This window comes from Malus sylvestris, chromosome 10 (assembly GCF_916048215.2).
Source record: "Malus sylvestris chromosome 10, drMalSylv7.2, whole genome shotgun sequence".
Taxonomy (NCBI): domain Eukaryota; kingdom Viridiplantae; phylum Streptophyta; class Magnoliopsida; order Rosales; family Rosaceae; genus Malus; species Malus sylvestris.
This window is the reverse complement of record NC_062269.1, coordinates 39,715,335-39,735,021: the sequence shown is the minus strand read 5'-3', so window position 1 is coordinate 39,735,021 and position 19,687 is coordinate 39,715,335. Positions and strand designations below refer to the sequence as shown.

At 40.9% G+C, this 19,687-nt stretch overlaps 1 long non-coding RNA gene across 2 annotated transcripts; it reads right to left on the bottom strand.

Annotated features, from left to right (window-relative positions):
* Positions 1–17,745: 17,745 nt before the first annotated feature.
* Positions 17,746–18,306, bottom strand: LOC126587670 (uncharacterized). 2 transcript variants are annotated; one of them, XR_007611150.1, is made up of 3 exons: positions 18,164–18,306; positions 18,017–18,080; positions 17,746–17,872 (listed from the first exon to the last, which is right to left on the bottom strand). It is a non-coding gene; the product is annotated as an uncharacterized LOC126587670 (long non-coding RNA). The 2 variants fall into 2 exon arrangements; XR_007611151.1 differs by having other exon boundaries at positions 17,779–17,872; positions 18,013–18,080.
* Between the last annotated feature and the right edge of the window lie 1,381 nt (positions 18,307–19,687).

Sequence of the window (19,687 nt, the reverse complement as noted above, 5' to 3'; positions counted from 1 at the left end):
GATGCAGAAAGTGGTTTATATATATTTTTTATTATTAATTAATTTTCTGTTGGTTTTATCCGACAATAATTCTTTTATTTATTCTTATTAATAATTTCTCTGTCGGTTATATCCGACACAATTTCTGTCGGTTTTAGAGTATTTTCTATCGAAAAATTCATTTCCTGACGCATACAATTATGTTGCTTATTATATCCGCCACTGCACTCATTTTCTGTCGAATTTTGCTTAATTTCTAACAGTATTATACATTTCTTGTTGGTTTTTAAACCGACACTAATGGGTACTTTTGTAGTAGTGTTGGGGCGTCGGAGTTCATTTAAGGTCGAATTGAGCACACCCAAATTCAAGGGTTCCGTACGGTTCATGGTAATTTGAGGTATTTCTCGGCCAAATTGGCCTTAGTCACAGATATGAAAGTTGCTCCACTCGTTGAGATCTTCATTTATGTGAAATTTGAGAATTTTTAGAAATAATTGGATTTTCCGGCGAATCGGGGCGGCGGACCGCCACCGGCCACAGCGCATGGCCAGTGGGCCCCCAATGTCATTTTACGTTAAATTGGTATCTTGAATTTAGATTTGATGTCTATATGTTATGACTTGATTATGTGAACCTAGTTTAATTAAGGTGCGTTAATTGGTAAAAATATGAAACGACGATCCGACCGTGGGATCGTCACCAATCTTTACTATGTTATAGTACATAATATTTGAGAATCATAGGGACTGACGGATAGGAAATCCGATATACGGATCTTCTTGAAATGGAATTGTAAGTTCGAAGAATAAACGTTAACCGCCACTTTGTTTTGACTATTGGTGGAGATCCAACCGTTGGATCATAATGAAATTTTAGGATGATGTTTTAGAAGCATAATGTGGATCTTTGGAAGTTACTGATTGGAAATCCGAGGATCGAATCTTCCAGATTGAATTACGTAGGGTTGTGGACCCTACCGTCGATCGTTGACTGACGATCAACTTTTGGTCAATGGGGCTTAAATCACTCTAAAACGTTTTTAGGGATGTGTTTTACGTAAATTACATGATCTATTGATAAGAATTCTGAGATGTGGTTTGATAATTGTCCTGGGCGCCGATCGTTAGGAACGCTTCGATGGTTGTGCTAGGAAATTGTAGCACAGACTCCAGGTGAGTGAATCTTTTCCTTCTTATATATATATATATATATATATATATACATATATATATATATATATATGAGATTGACAATTCCACAAACGTTTATAAATTGATTATTGCATATAACTATTGTGAATACTTTGAAGTACTTATGCGAACTACGAATGGCTTGATCCCTATTTAGGGTACGTATGCAGTCTAACAAGACATTAGATGCAGTCATACAATAATTGAGATTAAACAATTGAGACAAAGCCTTGTATGGGGAACTGGGCAAGGTGAAGGAATTTGGTAAAAATGTGAGATTTAACCTTATGAATTGGTGATTAAATGTTGGTCATAAATCAATGTGTAAAGAATCAAGAATTTGAAGTAAGGAAACGTAAGTAATGATAATTAATTAAACTAGTGTCTAGTTGGGCTTGTCACCTATAATTATCCCCGAAAATGAATAATTCGGGAGTAGGACGTTACAGCTTCTGCATTTTTATGCCACATTATATATATATATATATATATATGTATGTATATAATTGGAAATGCTATAACGTGGTTGAGTATCAGATTTCATCATGGTTTATTTATATGTATATTACCTGTACACAATTATTATGAACGATTTGAAGTGCAAAGGTGAACGCAAGACACCCAGGAAAGTTCAGGTGAGTTTATGGTATTAGTTGAAATGATGGGGTTATGGTGACTACATGTATGTTTAGGTTGCAATGATAGGCAACTCCGACATTGTCGTACAGGTTGCCCATGAATTGTATATGTTACAATAGATACAGTTAGAGCTCATAAACTTGCACCCCGATGTTAGTGCTCCCACCCGTGGCCAGGGCACAATCTTTCACATGATGTTCACCTCTCGCATCTTACACTCACCTTGGATCCAAGGTAGGTGCACAGTCATGTCGTAAAGACCACTATAGGTGGTTCCGACTAGTAGATGACCCGTGATTATTCGCACAGTCTTCACGTGATCGTAGCACTTGAGTGTATTTATTTACACCCAGTCCTGTCGTACAGACCACTTTAGGTGTTTCTGACTCTTATGCAGGTATACTTATTGAGCTATGGATAAGTCGTACAGGTCAATAGAGGTGACTCCGACTTATGAGCTAGCATATGTGATGAAATATGTGATGAGCTAGCATATGTAATGAGATAAGTGATGAGCTAGCATATGTGATGAGATATGTGATGAGCTAGCATATGTGATGAGATATGTGATGAGCTAGCATATGTAATGAGATAGTGATGAGCTAGCATATGTGATTAGATATGTGATAAGCTAGCATACAGGTCACTAGAGGTGACTCCGACTTATGAGCTAGCATATGTGATGAAATATGTGATGAGCTAGCATATGTAATGAGATAAGTGATGAGCTAGCATATGTGATGAGATATGTGATGAGTTAGCTTATGTAATGAGATATGTGATGAGCTAGCATATGTAATGAGATATGTGATGAGCTAGCATATGTAATGAGATAAGTGATGAGCTAGCATATGTGATGAGATATGTGATGAGCTAGCATGTGTGATGAATTATGTGATGAGCTAGCATATGTGATGAATTATGTGATGAGCTAGCATATGTGATGAAATATGTGATGAGCTAGCATAAGTGATGAAATATGTGATGAGCTAGCATATGTGATGAGATATGTGATGAGCTAGCATATGTGATGAGATATGTGATGAGCTAGCATGTGTGATGAATTATGTGATGAGCTAGCATATGTGATGAAATATGTGATGAGCTAGCATAAGTGATGAAATATGTGATGAGCTAGCATATGTGATGAGATATGTGATGAGCTAGCATATGTGATGAGATATGGGTAAGTCGTACATGTCATTATAGGTGACTCCGACTTACGTGCTAGTATAGGTTATTATGACATGATTATTGATATTACTGATGAGATGCTGTGTTATGGTATATTTATGATCTTTCTGGAAACTATGCAGGTGTTGTAGCAAGGGGTTATAATGAGGTGTTGTAGCGAGGGGTTATAATGTTTTATATGGTTTCTGTTAAAATTTTATTTCTAAGGCCACTCACCCTTATTTTTTTTTCACCTTCCAGGTTTTATTAGCTAGCATATGTAATGAGATATGTGATGAGCTAGCATATGAGATGAGATATGTGATGAGCTAGCATATGTAATGACATATGTGATGAGCTAGCATAAGTAATGACATATGTGATGAGCTAGCATATGTAATGAGATATGTGATGAGGTAGCATATGTGATGAGATATGTGATGAGCTAGCATATGTAATGAGATAAGCAATGAGCTAGCATATGTGATGAGATATGTGATGAGCTAACATAAGTGATGAGATATGTGATGAGCTAGCATATGTGATGAGATATGGGTAAGTCGTACATGTCACTATAGGTGACTCCAACTTGCGTGCTAGTATGGGTTATTAATCACATGATTATTGATATTACTGATGAGATGCTGTGTTGTGGTATATTTATAATATTTCCGGAAACTATGCAGGTGTTGTAGCAAGGGGTTATAATGAGGTGTTGTAGCGAGGGGTTATAATGTTTTATATGGTTTCTATTAAAATTTTATTTCTAGGGTCACTCACCCTTATTTTGTTTTACCCTCTAGGTTTTATTAGCTGAGCTTTCTTATCGTCGAAGATTCATGGCGATTCTTAGTATTGGAGATTATTTCGAGAGTACGATTCTTAATTCACTCTACTGTACTTGCTTATGCTCTAACGTCACGTGTGAAGTGAGTTCATTTTCGCTTACCAGCGCATTCTGGTATTTAGGCATTCTTAGGTTTAAATTTATTCACATTTTTTCACATCATCATACTTTATGGCTTCGTCGCTCTTTAGGTGTCAGCCAGCACAGCTCGATTTAGAGTACTAGTGGACATCCCGGGTCGGGGTGTGTCACAAATGAAGAGGATGGTTGAACTTGTTAAGTTTCTTAAGTGTGTCTAATTTAAGTGTGTTGTTAATAAATATTTTGTTGTAGGCATAATTTACTGAACAATTATGGAGGCAGAGAGAGAGGGAATATGCGGCATAGAGAGAGAAGAGAGAGATGTGTAATTGTGATGTGTGTTTTATTCCACCTTATTGTACCTTTATTTATATTAGTAGGGAAAGTTAATTCCTTACCCTTTTAGGATTACAACTCTAACATGAAAATATCTAGTCTAAGAGATATGGTAGAATCACATAAGGATATCCTAGATATGTTAGGATTTACATAATCATATTCCTATTCCAATAGGACTGCAACACATTTGTATTTTTTTAGAATTTTTTTGATAATTTGTTGGTATTCTCAATTTTTGTTAACATTGAAAATATAACTGTTCAGATGAAAAACCTATGGAAATCCAACAGCTTGCAAGACGTTGGGCTGTGCTGAAGTAGGCTGGGCTGGCACGTGGATGGGGCCCTCCCTCTCCCTCTTGTTGATTCAAAGGGCGCAGGCCCGTGCAACAATTGGCGAGGCAGCCCATAAAGATCCTGCGAGGTTTACCCATCCGCCATTTTTTCCACTGCTGGAGCACCAAAATTCGGTCCAAAGGCAGGGGTTTCAATTGCAAGGGCAATTTGGCTTCCGCTGGAGGTGCTCTTTGTCAACTTTGTTTTTTCTCTCATTTCAGCTTTTGCAGTAATATTGAAGTAATCACTCCTATTTTATCCAAACTTTTGTTGTCCGTCAATGTTTATCAAAACTATTGGTTAATTTACATATTCAGACTAACCATCTCATTATTTTTAGTATTTTTATCATAAATAATATCTGAAATAGTCATATTTTATTCAACAACCACTCAATTAAAAATTAATTAGTGTTGTTTCTAAACCATTACATCAAGCTTTTGTAGATACACATCAATATTGCAGCGATCCAAGGCATTGTTTTGGTGACGGTAGTACTTTCTACTCCTTGGATTTGGTGAATCGGAAAAGAGAAGAGTTACGAGTAAAAGTCCCTCGCATTGTTTTGGGGAGATGAAGATGATGATCTTTTGTTTTTTAATGATTAATCCACGCAGCAACATATAATTAGATTGTTGGGATCTACTCAAGTTCCATATCACACACTAACATAAAATTTGACAAACGAAACGAAATATGTGCTCTCGAAATCAAAATGAGGGCACTGCTCCAAGAACAGGAAGGGCACCTTGTCGAGGTCGCCATCCGCCGTGAGGGAAAACCGGAAGAAGTTGGACAACAATGATGACATCGATTTGCGGCACCCATATCGGGACATCATACTGTGAAATAAATATTGAAATGAATACTCAAAACTCCTGGAAAGTTCTCGGGACAACAAACTTTCATCTCCTTCAAACATTTCATTTTACTAAGTTTTATGTTTGAAAGGAGGGAAAAAAAGAGGAGAGAGAATCCTACTCCTTATTCAGGAATAGCTATTGAATAAAGAGAGAATGGAGGGGGATCGAAAGAGGAGGGAAGAGAATTCTAGTTCCAAACATAAAAAGGACCACAACTTTTAAATTATCAGCACAATCATCACCTGATTGAAGAGACCATTCACTGTGAAACATATCGTCAATCAGTCTATCTATATCTATTTATATACCACATTTTAAGAGTAAGATTCTCTCACCTCCTATTACCATCCCCTTCCATCCCATCATCTCATACTCTTTTTTTGTTGTCTTATTCTCTATATAAAAAATTTCAAAACAAGATGTATACGTGACGTAATCGTAACCGTTTAAATAAGAGGGGATAGAAGAAAAGAGAGATTAGGAGAGGGGAGAATCCTACTCCCACATTTTTCTTCTTCATAAACAAAAGAGAGGTTCTAGATTACTTGACTCTATGCCTCATTTTTTCATCAAGTATTTGTGATAAGTGGGTTCATTTTCAAGTATTTTAGTTTTTTTGTCAAAATTGAGAAAACTGAAAATCAAACATTAATATGAAAAATTAAAAAAAATCAACATATAATTATTTAGAAATCGCAATAGAAAAGAAAAAAAAATGGAGGTTTGTGATGAAATATATTTTATACTAAGTAATTTAGTATCCTTATGCATGAAGATAATCATTTCGTTCGTTACGGTCATACTCTTTTTGAATTTTTGAACACATTCTCCATAGGGCCTTCTTATATGTTCCTTCTCCAAGCTCGGGTTATGGAAGAAGTAAAAGAAGGAACCGTAAAGAAAGTATTGGTAACAACCGATTTCATTACGAGACAACTCTTGATATTCATATCAATCTATTATGTACCTTTGCATCTAGCATTAGACAATAACTGTCATAGCTTTACCATATTTTTTGTTTCATTTCTTCTGAAACAATCACACACACTATTTTATTATGTGTCTACTACTAGGAATTCAATACGTAATCTTAGCATTCAATACGTAATCTTAGTCAACATTTATATATTTTGATGCAACAACAAGATGTTATTTGTAACAAGTGATTTTGTTAGTTGGTTAATTGGTCACAAGTTAATGTTCGGTTCAGTTTAGTTTTTCTCTCGATTTTTTGCGATTCGGTTTTTTCAATTCTCTTTAGGTTCGGTTCGGTTTTGTTTTTTTATTTATACTTGAATTTTATTTTAATTTATTTTATTTTAAATTTGGAAACACCAAGAACAACACAAGCACATAGTCAATCAAACAACTATCCTTCTCCACAAATCATAGTAATAATTACATTCATTTAGCTGAAATGCAAATAACTAACAAACTCACAAAAATCGAATAAAAACTACAAATTGCTTACTCTTTTTCTTTGGGTTTCACTCGAAAAGTGTCGGTAAAATTTAGGGTTTGCAAGAACACAACTGAAATCTGAAACGGAGGCCTTGTGGCCTATGGGCTGCTATTGAGTTCCAGTACAGAGAACCTTGCTTAATCTCAATCACTGTACAAAGTATCAAGTACCTTTAGCACTGTATTCAAGTATGATTGGTAGAACCAAATTAAAAGCTAACATCAATAACAACTACCAGAGACAAAAAGCTCTTATCAATGCTTTGGAAACAGTTATGTATCTCCAGGTGTAATGATATAATTGGTTGGAAACTTAAAAGAAAAATGGTGATTTCATATCAAATCAATAAAAAGTTACAATATTGACAATATATTAGCAATTTTTATGTTAATTATGAATAAGTCAATCATGTAGAACCAAATTAAAAGCTAACATCAACAACAACTACCATAGACAGAAGCTCTAATCAATGCTTAGGAAACACAGTCCTGTATCTCTAGGTGTAATGATATAATTGGTTGGAAATTTAAAAGAAAAATGGTGATTTTGTATAAAATTGATAAAAAGTTACAATATTGACAATATATTTGACACACCCCGACCGAGATAAAGGCATGCTGGCCGTCACGTGAAAGTGACGTAGCCATGTGCACAGTGCGGAAGCAATAATGATAAGAAATATATGAATAATTAAAAACTGAATCTACTAGAGTGCACTACTAAACATGAAGTGTTAGGAGTAAGATACAAAAGTAAATACTCATAATCAGAGTATAGAAAGTCTAGGTGCAATCCAGTAGGACAAGTACTAATTATACAGTACCATAAAATGTCTTACAATTATTTAGATTGGTCAGAACCGCCGAAGTCCTCACACCCAGCAACTACGAACCTACTTAACCTGAATGGGCGCAAAATAGAAAACGTGAGTGGGTAAAAACAAATGTTTTACAAAACAATTTCATTTATCAATATATCTAACCCCTCGCTGTAAACATGTATAATTTTTCTCAGAATCAAGATATAAGCATATACATAAATATATATGTAAATATATCAATTCAAATCATGCTTCACATAATCATATTCATATGTATGCCATGCCAAGATATAACAGAGTAAGCAACTCAAGTAAGAGTAATTTCATAGAAATAACATGTTAGCCGGAACCCTTGTAGTAGTCTGTACGGCTGAATTCATAGCTCAAAAGTCAATCTAGCCGAAGTCACTACAATGACCTATACGGCAATATACTGCACAAGAGTCGGAACCAAATGAGAAGGTATGTACGACAATAATGGGTGTTGTTGATGCACAAAATCAGTGAGGACTTTGGTACAACAGAAAGTGTTAAGTTTGTGACCTTCGCTAGATTGCTCCGGTCACTAGTGTGGATAAGTATGTCAATGGATAAAGACAGGGAAGCAAACACAAGATGTACGTGGTTCACCCAGATTGGCTATGTCCACGGAGTAGAGGAGTTCTTATTAATTGTGAAGGGTTTACACAAGTACATAGGTTCAAGCTCTCCTTTAGTAGTGAATGATTTAGTACAAATAACATTAGGAAATATTGTGAGAGAATGATCTCTATTTATATAAGAGAGTTTCTAGTTTCATTCTGACATTGACACGTGTCGTGTTGTGATTGGCTTCTGATGTTGACACGTGTCGCGCTATGATTGGCTTTTGATGTCGACACATGTCGCGTTGTGATTGGCCTCCTGGTTGGAGGGAAACTCTTCTGGGTCCTTGACGGTATAACGTTGACCGGTGCTCAGTAGTTTCGGGATTGGTCAAGTATGGTACAAACAGGTGTAATATAATCATGCTCCATACTACTCTCACATAATAGCTGGGCGATAAATTGCTAGTCACCTACGAGTCGGAACCATAATAAAGGTCTGTACGACAAGACTGTGCACCTAAATTGGATCCAATATGAGCATATGGTAAGGGAGGTGACATTATATACAGGCATGTGCCATAACTCTGGCTAAATCACAATCACCCTAAGTGCAATTTTATGAGCTCAACGTTATTCTATCACATATCACATCATCGATAATTCACATAACCAAACATAACTCACATGAGCTTACCTGAGCGTCCACATCACCACAATTATATATAATGCATCATATACGAAATATAAATTCATATGCATGGCATTTAAGGCATACTTTCATTTAAACACATATTTCTGGGAAAATATCAAGTATATAAATGTGGAGCCAAAAATATTCACAGGGCGACACGTAGATTTTTGGACAAAAATGACAAAAATACCCTTGCAGTACAACGAGGTTCCTACGCGCAAGCAGCGGGCAACCCTCTTTCAACCAAGACAGAAGTGCCCAAAATAGGTAACAATTCAAAGTCCATCTCATCAAATCCTTTCTACAAGGTAATTCCCAAACACATTCCTTTTAAATTATGTTAATTGGCTAATTAATGGGTTTATTGCCTAATTAACCCATTAATTGTCAATTAAACCATCCATTATATCCAAATAACTACAAAATACATCCAATTCAACCCTAAAACACCACATGGCCGGCTATCCCCATTTCAAAACCTAATCCATCACTTTTTTCTACCTTTTTCACCATTTCTTCCTTTTTATTACCCAATAAATTCAAAAACCACCAAAACATTCATCTTATGTTTAATAGCCAAATAAATTGGCTAATTAAACCTAAATTAAACCTAAAAACCCTAGCCACCTCCTATCCCTATAAATATACTCCCATTCTCACCAAAAAGCTAATTCCAACACTTTGGCAAAAATCCCAAAATTCTCTAAACACTCTTTCTCTCTAAATTCTAACTTTGGCATCGGAGGTTCTTCGGCCAAAGCCCCCCCCCCATTCATCGTGGGCGCGTGAGGCTCTTGGCCTTAACCTAAGGTGTTAATTGTTTTGTAGGTGCAAAATCGTCCAAGATCGAGGAGGAAGAAATTTGCATCCACAAATTGGTGCTTTCATTGAGAGTTGAAATCCATACTCGTAGAAGACTCTCGCACAAAAAGGTTTTTTCTTTATTTTTTAGTCCATTTGAATATTTTTCATACGTTCTTATTATTAGAATTTTTTACTTGCAAAGGTTCTTTAATAAAACGTATAAGCAAAATATAATGGCTAGAAATTTAGAAAATTCCACAAATGAAAATTCTAATATACAAGAAATGGGATTGCGGAGATCCATGAGGCAAAATGCGACAATAAGGGGAGCGGCATCACCACCACGAGTTTCCACCATGGGAACCACCGTGGTGGCTACCTCGGTAGCCACCCACGGCGAGGTCCATGGTGCCTTCACCACGTCCACCATGGGAACCACCGCGGTGGTTACCTCGGTAGCCACCCACGGCGAGGTCCATGGTGCCTTCACCACGGCCACCATGGGAACCACCGCGGTGGCTACTTCGGTAGCCATTCGTGGCGAGGTCCATGGAGCTTTCACCACGGCCCGAGCCGTGCCATCCAAGGCTCACGGTACCAAGACCACGACCCAAGCCGTGCCATCCAAGTTTACGTGGACCCAAGCCCAAGCCTCGCATTCACATGCATCGCGCATTGAGCAGCCTGCTTTCATTGAGCAGCCCACTCCCGTGGTCCAGCCTGCTCCCGACGAGCAGCCCACTCTCGTGGTCCAGCCTGCTTCCGTCGAGCAGCCCAATCTCGTGGCCCAGCCTGCTCCCACCAAGCAACTTGCTCTCGCCGCCCAGCCTGCTCCTGCCAATCAGCTTGCTCTCGTGACCCAGCCTGCTCCCGACAAGCAGCCCACTCTCGTGGTCCAGCCTGCTTCCGTCGAGCAGCCCAATCCCGTGGCCCAGCCTGCTCCCACCAAGCAACTTGCTCTCGCGGCCCAGCCTGCTCCTGCCAAGCAGCTTGCTATCGTGACCCAGCCTGCTCCCGACGAGCAGCCCACTCCCGTGGTCCAGCCTGCTTCCATCAAGCAGCCCACTCCCGTGGCCCAGCCTGCTCCTGCCAAGCAGCCTGTTCTCGTGACCCAACCTGCTCCCGACGAGCAGCCCACTCCCGTGGTCCAGCCTGCTTCCGTCGAGCAGCCCACTCTTGTGGCCCAGCCTGCTCCTGCCAAGCAGCCTGCTCTCGTGACCCAGCCTGCTCCCGACGAGCAGCTCACTCCCGTGGTCCAGCCTGCTTCCGTCAAGCAGCCCACTCTCACGGCCCAACCTGCTCCAGCCTGCTCCCAACGAGCAGCCCACTCTCAAGGCCCATCATGCTCCAGTGGCTTTCCAAGCAGCCCAAGTCGACCCAAGACTATCTCAACCATCCGGACCTACCATCGAGTCGGGGGCATTCTCACCATATTTTTTCACGGATTTGACACTTCCCAATTCAAATCTCGCGCCCGGAGTCTACCACATTTCCACTGCCCAAGGAGGCGCATTCCTTCCAAGCTCTTCCAATCCAAATGGCGAACAACACTTGTCTCGACAAGTCATAGAGTTGACGAGCGCCCTTGCACAACAGACAACTTTGGTGAATCAACTTTTGCAACGCATCGGGATCCAACGTGCCCCAGACGAGGTATCCCGAAGTAGGACAAGGGCAGACGAACCTTTCCAGTAGCGTCCCGGCAAACAGCCATTCGACCAGCCACGAGCCGAACGTTCAGGCAGTGTACATTCCCGATTGGGCCCCCGAGATAGCGTATACTCCCGTCTTAGCGCGCGGAGGAGCGTGTACTCTCGACTAGGCCCACGGATGAGCATACATTCACGGTTGGGGTCACACTTCGATAGTCAACATGAGCAACCTTCCGGACAAAATGTTCATTCGCGGCTAAGCCCACAAGGAGCATCATCCACCTCACATCAAAGTAGGCAGCACGACGGACGGAGAGAAGCAGTTACTCAATCCAGCTCAAGTTCAACCAGCAGCCTGCGAAGAACTCGCTCGCCTGCTAGGAACGCACCACATGCACTGCATCTGCGGCGTAGACGAGCCAAACACATGGAAGAGCAGCCTAGACCAGCAAGTCATGGTTGGGGGCAACCGAGAGCTCCGCTACCCCAACAAAGGCAAATTCAGAAAGAAGTAGAGAGACTTTTGACCAAGCGATTGCATGATTTCCAACGCAACGAGGTCACCGACGAGGCATTACGACGGAACATGACCAACATAAGCAGGTCACCCTTCACGGACGAGATCGAGCAGGCAGAGCCTCCACGAGAGTTCAGCATGCCACATTTCACATCTTTCAAAGGGGATGAAGACCCGGAGAGACACTTAAAGCGCTACCGAAGCGCAATGATCCTTTATCGAAACAACGATGAGCTTATGTGCAAGATATTCGCCACCACTCTACAAGGCGAGGCGCAAGATTGGTTCTACACCCTGCCGCCACAATCCATCCGGAATTTCTACGAACTTTCTTTGGTTTTCACCAAAGAATATTCATCCTATCGCTCGATCAAAAAGAAATCTGATCATTTGTTCAACGTCAAGAAGAACCCAAATGAGTCACTTCGCGACTATGTGAGGAGGTTCAAAGTAGAGAAGGCAAAAATAGTCGGATGCAACGACTCGATAGCTAGAGCAGCCTTCCAAAAAGGATTTCCAGCAGACCACCCGCTATTCGAAAAATTGATCATGAAAGAAGATCTAACTCTGGCAGACTCTTTTGCTTTGGCAGAGAAGTATGCACTTTGGGATGAGGCTCGTCAATGCACATTCAAGGACTTGAAGAAGTACCCGACATCACCTCCCTAGAAGCAGCGGAGGACTTATTCACATGTTTGACGGTATCTAAAGTAGCAATAAGCTCTACCATCATGCGAGAAGAGATGGGGGCCCGACTACCTGTATTCCACAGTTACCTGTATTCTACAGTTCAAAAGCTCTCCTCGATGTTATTAAAAATTCAAAAGCTAACTTTGGCGATAGTTGTTGCAACCCAGAAGCACAAGTTTTACTTTCAAACGCATGCAATCATCCTAATGACGTACTATTCTGCCCAATCCAGACGCGCGACGATAAAGGCGTAGACCCTGGCGGATGTAAAGTTTTCTGACGAACGCAACACTGGAAGGACACACTCGAAAGCAAGTTTTGTCCTCGTCACCCTAAAAGATTCTACATAGGAGCAACATGTACCGGCAGTTGAGTACCATTTCTTGCTGCGCATCACACGGCCCTAGCCGACCCTTGCTCAATGATTCAACTCTAGAGTGGCCCAATACCGGCAGTTGAGCATCTCCTGTTGCGTATGACATGGCCCCATCTCCACAGCTCCCTACTGCGTCTTCACGCCGAGCCTAGGTGACGCAACAGAGCGGCCCAACAATGCCTCAGAAGTAGCCGAGCACACTCTAGCTGCGCCTACTCCACCCGATGGAGACTTCTGGCATTTGCATGTCGACGACGCAGAAAAGCCTTCATCACTGCCGGTAGAGAAGGCTCCAAAAAGATGGATCCCATCTGGGAAGGTCCGTACAAGATCAGCAGAGTAGGGGGCAAGAGTAATTACACACTCACCACCATGAAGCGGCAAAAAGATTGAAAAGAAATAGATAGCCTACAATCTGAAGAAGTACCATGTGTGACCTCCCGCTACATCAAAACCTGAAGACTCAATAAGCTCGACGGGCACCACCTCACAAGCTGAGGATTATCCAGTTGTTATGCAGTTCCTACCTTACAGCTAAAGTTCTCGTTCGTTTCACTCGTTTTTCAATGAGGAATTTAGAAGTAATCACAACTTGGCTTGGCTGCATGCTTACAACAACTAATCACTCCTGCACTTCAAAAGAAGACTGCGCCCTTCTTAGGGACTCATCGCAGGAATTGATCCCCCCGAGGGACCAACCATGCTCTCCAGTGCGAGAGGGTAAACCAATTCTCCGACACCCATATGGGTCAGCTCTCCAAGACGGGAGGATAAACTTTACACTCCGAATATCCAGACGTGGATGAGCCTGGCTGCCCTAGTATAACTAGATGCACGATGGCTTGCGCCGGGATTCCTAGAAGTAGCCGCAATGATCTTTTTCAAGGCTTAGCTAACTGAAGGATTTTGGGTCTCTTGGCCTAATCCGTGGGGAACCGGGTCCTAGAGACGGAGAGGGCACATTACGCAGTACATCCGATGGACGGCTGCCCTGGAATCCTAAAGCTGCTACCGAGTGCACTAAGGTAGCCTACGGATTCCGGAAGACTGCCTACGGCTTGCCCTTCGAGCAGTGAAGCCGCACTAGACTTATACAACCGCACATTCTTGTGAAAGGTTAAACAAGCTAGCGTGCATATACGAAGTTTTATCCACTGCCGACATGCTACGTAGTCGATAAGCTTCACCTCTGCCAAGCGCGGAACAACCTACACCAAGTCCTAAAGTGTTGTGATACTTGCTACGCAACCTACGGAATTGAAGAAAGTCAAGGTTAACAGCCTAGTGGTTACGCGGACTTGTCTGCTTCTGTAAGTAAGGTATCCGGCTGCCAACCCTATGGCTAACAACTTTGCAAAGTTCTACACCAACACCTACGGCTGCATAGGCTACGCGAGTTTGTCTGCTTATAAAAAAAGTAGCATGCCTGCCACTGGTCTATCAAGTCTAAAGGTTAGGGAATGAACAAAAGAAGTGAAGATGAAGAAAAACGAAGGAAAACATGTTTATAAACAACTAGCAAAGGCCGAAGGAGTTCAAGCAAAACAAAAGCTACAAGGAAAAACAAAGAAAATCCTAAAGGCTACCTAAAATACTACACTACAGCAGCTTGGACATCCCACGACTACTCGGTCGCCACACCTTCAACAGCCGTAACGCTCTTAGCAGCGGCATCATCCGACGCTTCACCCCTGGCTGCCCCAGTCTGGGCACTAACTTCTCCAACTACTTCACCAATGGAAGCCTTAAAAGTAAAAGCAAGCAAGTCTTCCGGAGAAATAGAGAAGGTCTTAAAACCTCAAGCCCATCCTTCTCACCCTTCAGTTGTTCATTCTTCTTAAGCAGACTAACACGGACGCGCTGCAGCTCATCCACTCTCTTCTTAGCATAAGTAGCGAAACGAAGCTCAGAAATTGCAAGCTTAAGATCTTGAATCTGAGGCGAATCAATCTCAGCAGCAAAGGGAGCAGGCTTTGGCGCCACTTTAGCGGCAGAGTCCACCTTACCACTCTTCATAATAGCAAGTCTCTACAAAGGTGAACCGGACTTGGCTCCCAAAGAACGTCCTGGTACAGACTTCGGCACTGGGGGCATGATAAAACATTTACGCTGAGTAATCTTATCCACAATTGTACTAGCCATTCTCAACATGGAAGACGCCACATGCTCAGATCTAGCAGCCTTACATTTCTTCCCATTGGAAGAAGTCATGTCAATCACATACCTCTTGGTAGCAAGCGGACCCTCATGAGCAGCGAAAGAAGTCTTTGGTTTTTTCTCAGCCGGCATCTCTTGAGCAAGCAGAGAAGATCCATTTTCCCACCTTCACTTGCAGCAGGATCCACAACAGTGATTGGACGAGCCAGTGCATCCGCTTTGATCCTATTCCCCTCATCTTTTGGGAACAGCCCACGTTTCTCCTGACGAAAAGAGTTAAAGTAGCCAACGTCATTCGTGGTACCTAGCAGGGAAGTTCAACCCAACATTCCAGCAGTTCATGAGGTTCGCAACCTCTTCATTTCTCTCAATCACCAGCCTATCTCGAGTCATGTCCAAAAGCCTAAAAAGACATGAGCCATGTGACTTGCCTAACACTGCGCCCCAGTGCCACAGTCCGAGGTCCCAGCCACACAAGCTGCCCTTGGTTCTAGCCAAGTCGAGCAGCTTAAAGCAGTGGTCCCTGCCACAATACCTCATCGGCCCATGCCGAGTCGACTCCTGGCCCATGCCAGCCGACGTGCCGCACCACCCCGACGGCTGCCCCGCGGTAGCACTATCCACGAAGAAGACGAAGAAATCAACGAAAGACGGTCCTTTGCACGGGCAAGATGTAGAAGATTGCTAGAGGAGGGGGAACAAATATCCTCTAAGATATCTCTCTCTTGTAGGGTAGAATAAATCGCTCTCCAAAGTTGATTTAATAACCCACTTAAGGTGGATTTAAATAGGCTTTGAGAGAAATTTATTTCCCTTTCCTAGAAAGATCTAATTTCCTATTAAAGAGAGAATCTACATCAAAATAGGAAGCAGTCTTAAGTTTCCTAAAGCAAGAAGATCTCTACACCTGCTGCCCTTTTCTGCGAACAGCCCAACAGGTGTGGGGGCATTTGTGGAGCCAAAAATATTCACAGGGCGACACGTGGATTTTTGGACAAAAATGACAAAAATACCCTTGCAGTACAACGAGGTTCCTACGCGCAAGCAGCGGGCAACCCTCTTTCAACCAAGACAGAAGTGCCCAAAATAGGTAACAATTCAAAGTCCATCTCATCAAATCCTTTCTACAAGGTAATTCCCAAACACATTCCTTTTAAATTATGTTAATTGGCTAATTAATGGGTTTATTGCCTAATTAACCCATTAATTGTCAATTAAACCATCCATTATATCCAAATAACTACAAAATACATCCAATTCAACCCTAAAACACCACATGGCCGGCTATCCCCATTTCAAAACCTAATCCATCACTTTTTTCTACCTTTTTCACCATTTCTTCCTTTTTATTACCCAATAAATTCAAAAACCACCAAAACATTCATCTTATGTTTAATAGCCAAATAAATTGGCTAATTAAACCTAAATTAAACCTAAAAACCCTAGCCACCTCCTATCCCTATAAATATACTCCCATTCTCACCAAAAAGCTAATTCCAACACTTTGGCAAAAATCCCAAAATTCTCTAAACACTCTTTCTCTCTAAATTCTAACTTTGGCATCGGAGGTTCTTCGGCCAAAGCCCCCCTCATTCATCGTGGGCGCGTGAGGCTCTTGGCCTTAACCTAAGGTGTTAATTGTTTTGTAGGTGCAAAATCGTCCAAGATCGAGGAGGAAGAAATTTGCATCCACAATAAATATATACTGAAAACCAAAAGCCCACTCACTGGTATGTCGAAGGGTCGTAACCCCCGAGTCAGCTTTGAATACGCTCGTCCTCGTGATAAGTCTCACCTATATGCGAATTAACTATAAAACCGTTATTTTAGAGCACATACAAAAAACTAGCTAATAACTCTCATACACTGCTCAATTTTTGTATTTGAATATACCACAGTGACCTACACAATCTCAGGATCATCCCTAAATTTTTAGAATATTTTTCTGACCCCTCACGCGCCGCCACGCGCTGGCAAGGGCACGACTCTACGCGCCCCCACGCGCGGCCACGTGACAAGCATACTGATGGCGTCGGTCAACGCCGTCAGGAATATTCTAGGGAATATTCTGTTAAAACCCAATGGTAACTGTTAAAGATGACTGACGGCATGAGCATATTCCGTCAACCTTGACGAAACATACTCCTTTCTTCTTTGGTGAGTCATCGGTCGCCGGCGACTTCGCCGATTTCTGGGTAAAACTTTAAATCGCTTATTCTTCTTCGTTTCTTCACCATTTTTCATGAAATTGGTACCAAAATGAAGCTAATAACATGTAGAATCACTTTATATAAGTTTCAAGGCTTAAAATCTACTAGTTTTTCCCCGAGAAAGCTCGATAGTTCGGCTTACCTAGATATACGTCGATCTCAGCCCTCAAACGTCCAATTCCTTCCAACGAAGTACCCCGAGACTCGTGAGGACCTCCTTAAGCTTCCTATAAGCTTTAAATTCCCTGAAACACAAGATTTTACGTATGCATGAACAGTGCATAAAATTGGAGCTAGGGTTTCCACGTGAAATCGAAGGTTTCTTTACCTGAAAATGGTACCTTTGAATTCGTATGGTTCCCACGAACACAATGGTGATCTTAAAACCTTCGATCTACAAGGTTTAAGAGGGTTTCTGGGTTGGTCCGTACGAAGAAGGGAGAGAGAGAGTGAGAGTCTGCGAGAGAGAAGGCACGGGAAGGAAAGAGAAATGAGATAGGTGTGTGTATGGTCCAAAAGCCACCAATCAAAACTAAGAAAAGTCTTAGTTGTAATTGGGTCACCAATCTAAAACAATTTAACCCAATAATAACTCACACACATCATTTAACATCTGAGGGTAATTCCGTCATTCTACGTCATCGAGAATAATCTTCCGGGACGGGCTGTGACAATATCAACAATATTTATGTTAATTATGAATAGGTCAATCATGTATTTAATACTTAAATGTATTTAAAATAAACACCTTATCAATGTTTTGTGAACTGTGCTCGATTTTTCTCCTTCGCTTTGGTTCTGTCCCATTGGATTTTTCAAGCAAGATTTTATCAAGGCAACTATCATTAACTGTGAACATAATTTATCATTGAGACACGAACATCCAAGGGGGAGTGTTGTGGAAAAAAATGTAGATATCTTTATACGTTGTATGGTAGTAAACCATCATAAACACCATAATAATGTAGAAACGCTCTTACGGTACCTTTGGATGATAACTCATGTATTTGTTGCCCTATGTAAAGATGGCTAATGATAATAGAAGACTAATTTTCTCATCTCAATCTCTCCTGTCTCTCTTATTCTCTTTTCTCTATATTTTATTTCCAACAAGTTGCGTTTTTTTTTAGTATTGTTAAGCAACCCAATAGATTTTAATAGTAGTCTTTGTTTTTTTCTTTTATATTTTTAATCAATTTCAGTTGCTTATCAGTTCTAGCAAATTGAGCTCTTTTACAGCAATTTTTTTCTTTAAATAAAATTATTATTATTAAAAAGAGTGAGAAAATTTGAAATTATTACAATAATTTAAAAAAATAGGAGTTTCAAATCATGAAGGTAGAGGGAGTTAACAACATTTTAGGGGGGGTGTAGTCAAACTAATATTTTAAAGGATTTTAAAAGTGATAGATTTGATAGGATTTAAGATGATTAAATACTCTTACAAAATTCTTATGGATTTTAAAGAATTTGAATGGATTGCGGTGGATTGTGGGGGAAGGATTTGAAATCCTAGGGGGTGAGGTTTGATTCTTTTTAGTTTTGGTTATATATGGTATGCAGTATGCTTTCAAATCCCACAAAATCCACAACTTTTTAAAATCCTTTAAAATCTTAATTTTTTTAATACACTTAGATTTGGATGAATTCTAAAATCCTTTAAAATCTTTTAATTGACTACACTTAGATTTGAATGGATTCTAAAATCTTTTAATTGACTACACCTAGATTTTAATGGATTCTAAAATCCTTTAAAATCTTTTAATTGACTACACTATGATTTTAAAGTCTTTTAAAATCCTCTCAAATCCAAGTTTGACTACACCCCCTAAAGATTTTAAGGAAAACTAATGAAAGGGCTTGAAAACTTTGAGTTTTAACTAGGGGTGGGCAAATGGGTACATGAACCGCGGGTAGGGGCGGGTAATTCAAGTTCGGGGCAGGTACGGGACGGGTCCAATATTTCTAAACACAAAACGGGGCGGGGCTGTTCGGGTATATGAAATTATCGGGGCGGGGCGGGGCTGGTCTTAAAATAGAAGGGAACGGCCCCCGGCCCGACCCGTTTCTTTTCCTCATCCCTAGTTTTCTCTATCTCTCTTCCCCGACACTTTTCATTTCACTCAAACCCGGCCCATTTCTTTTCCTCATCAGTCATCCCTAGTCTTCTCAATCTCTCTTCCCTAACTCCTTTCATTTCATTCATACCTCGAGACCTCCTCCTAACTCGCTCCCAGCCTCCCACCGTCCTAGCTCCGTACCCCGCCATCAT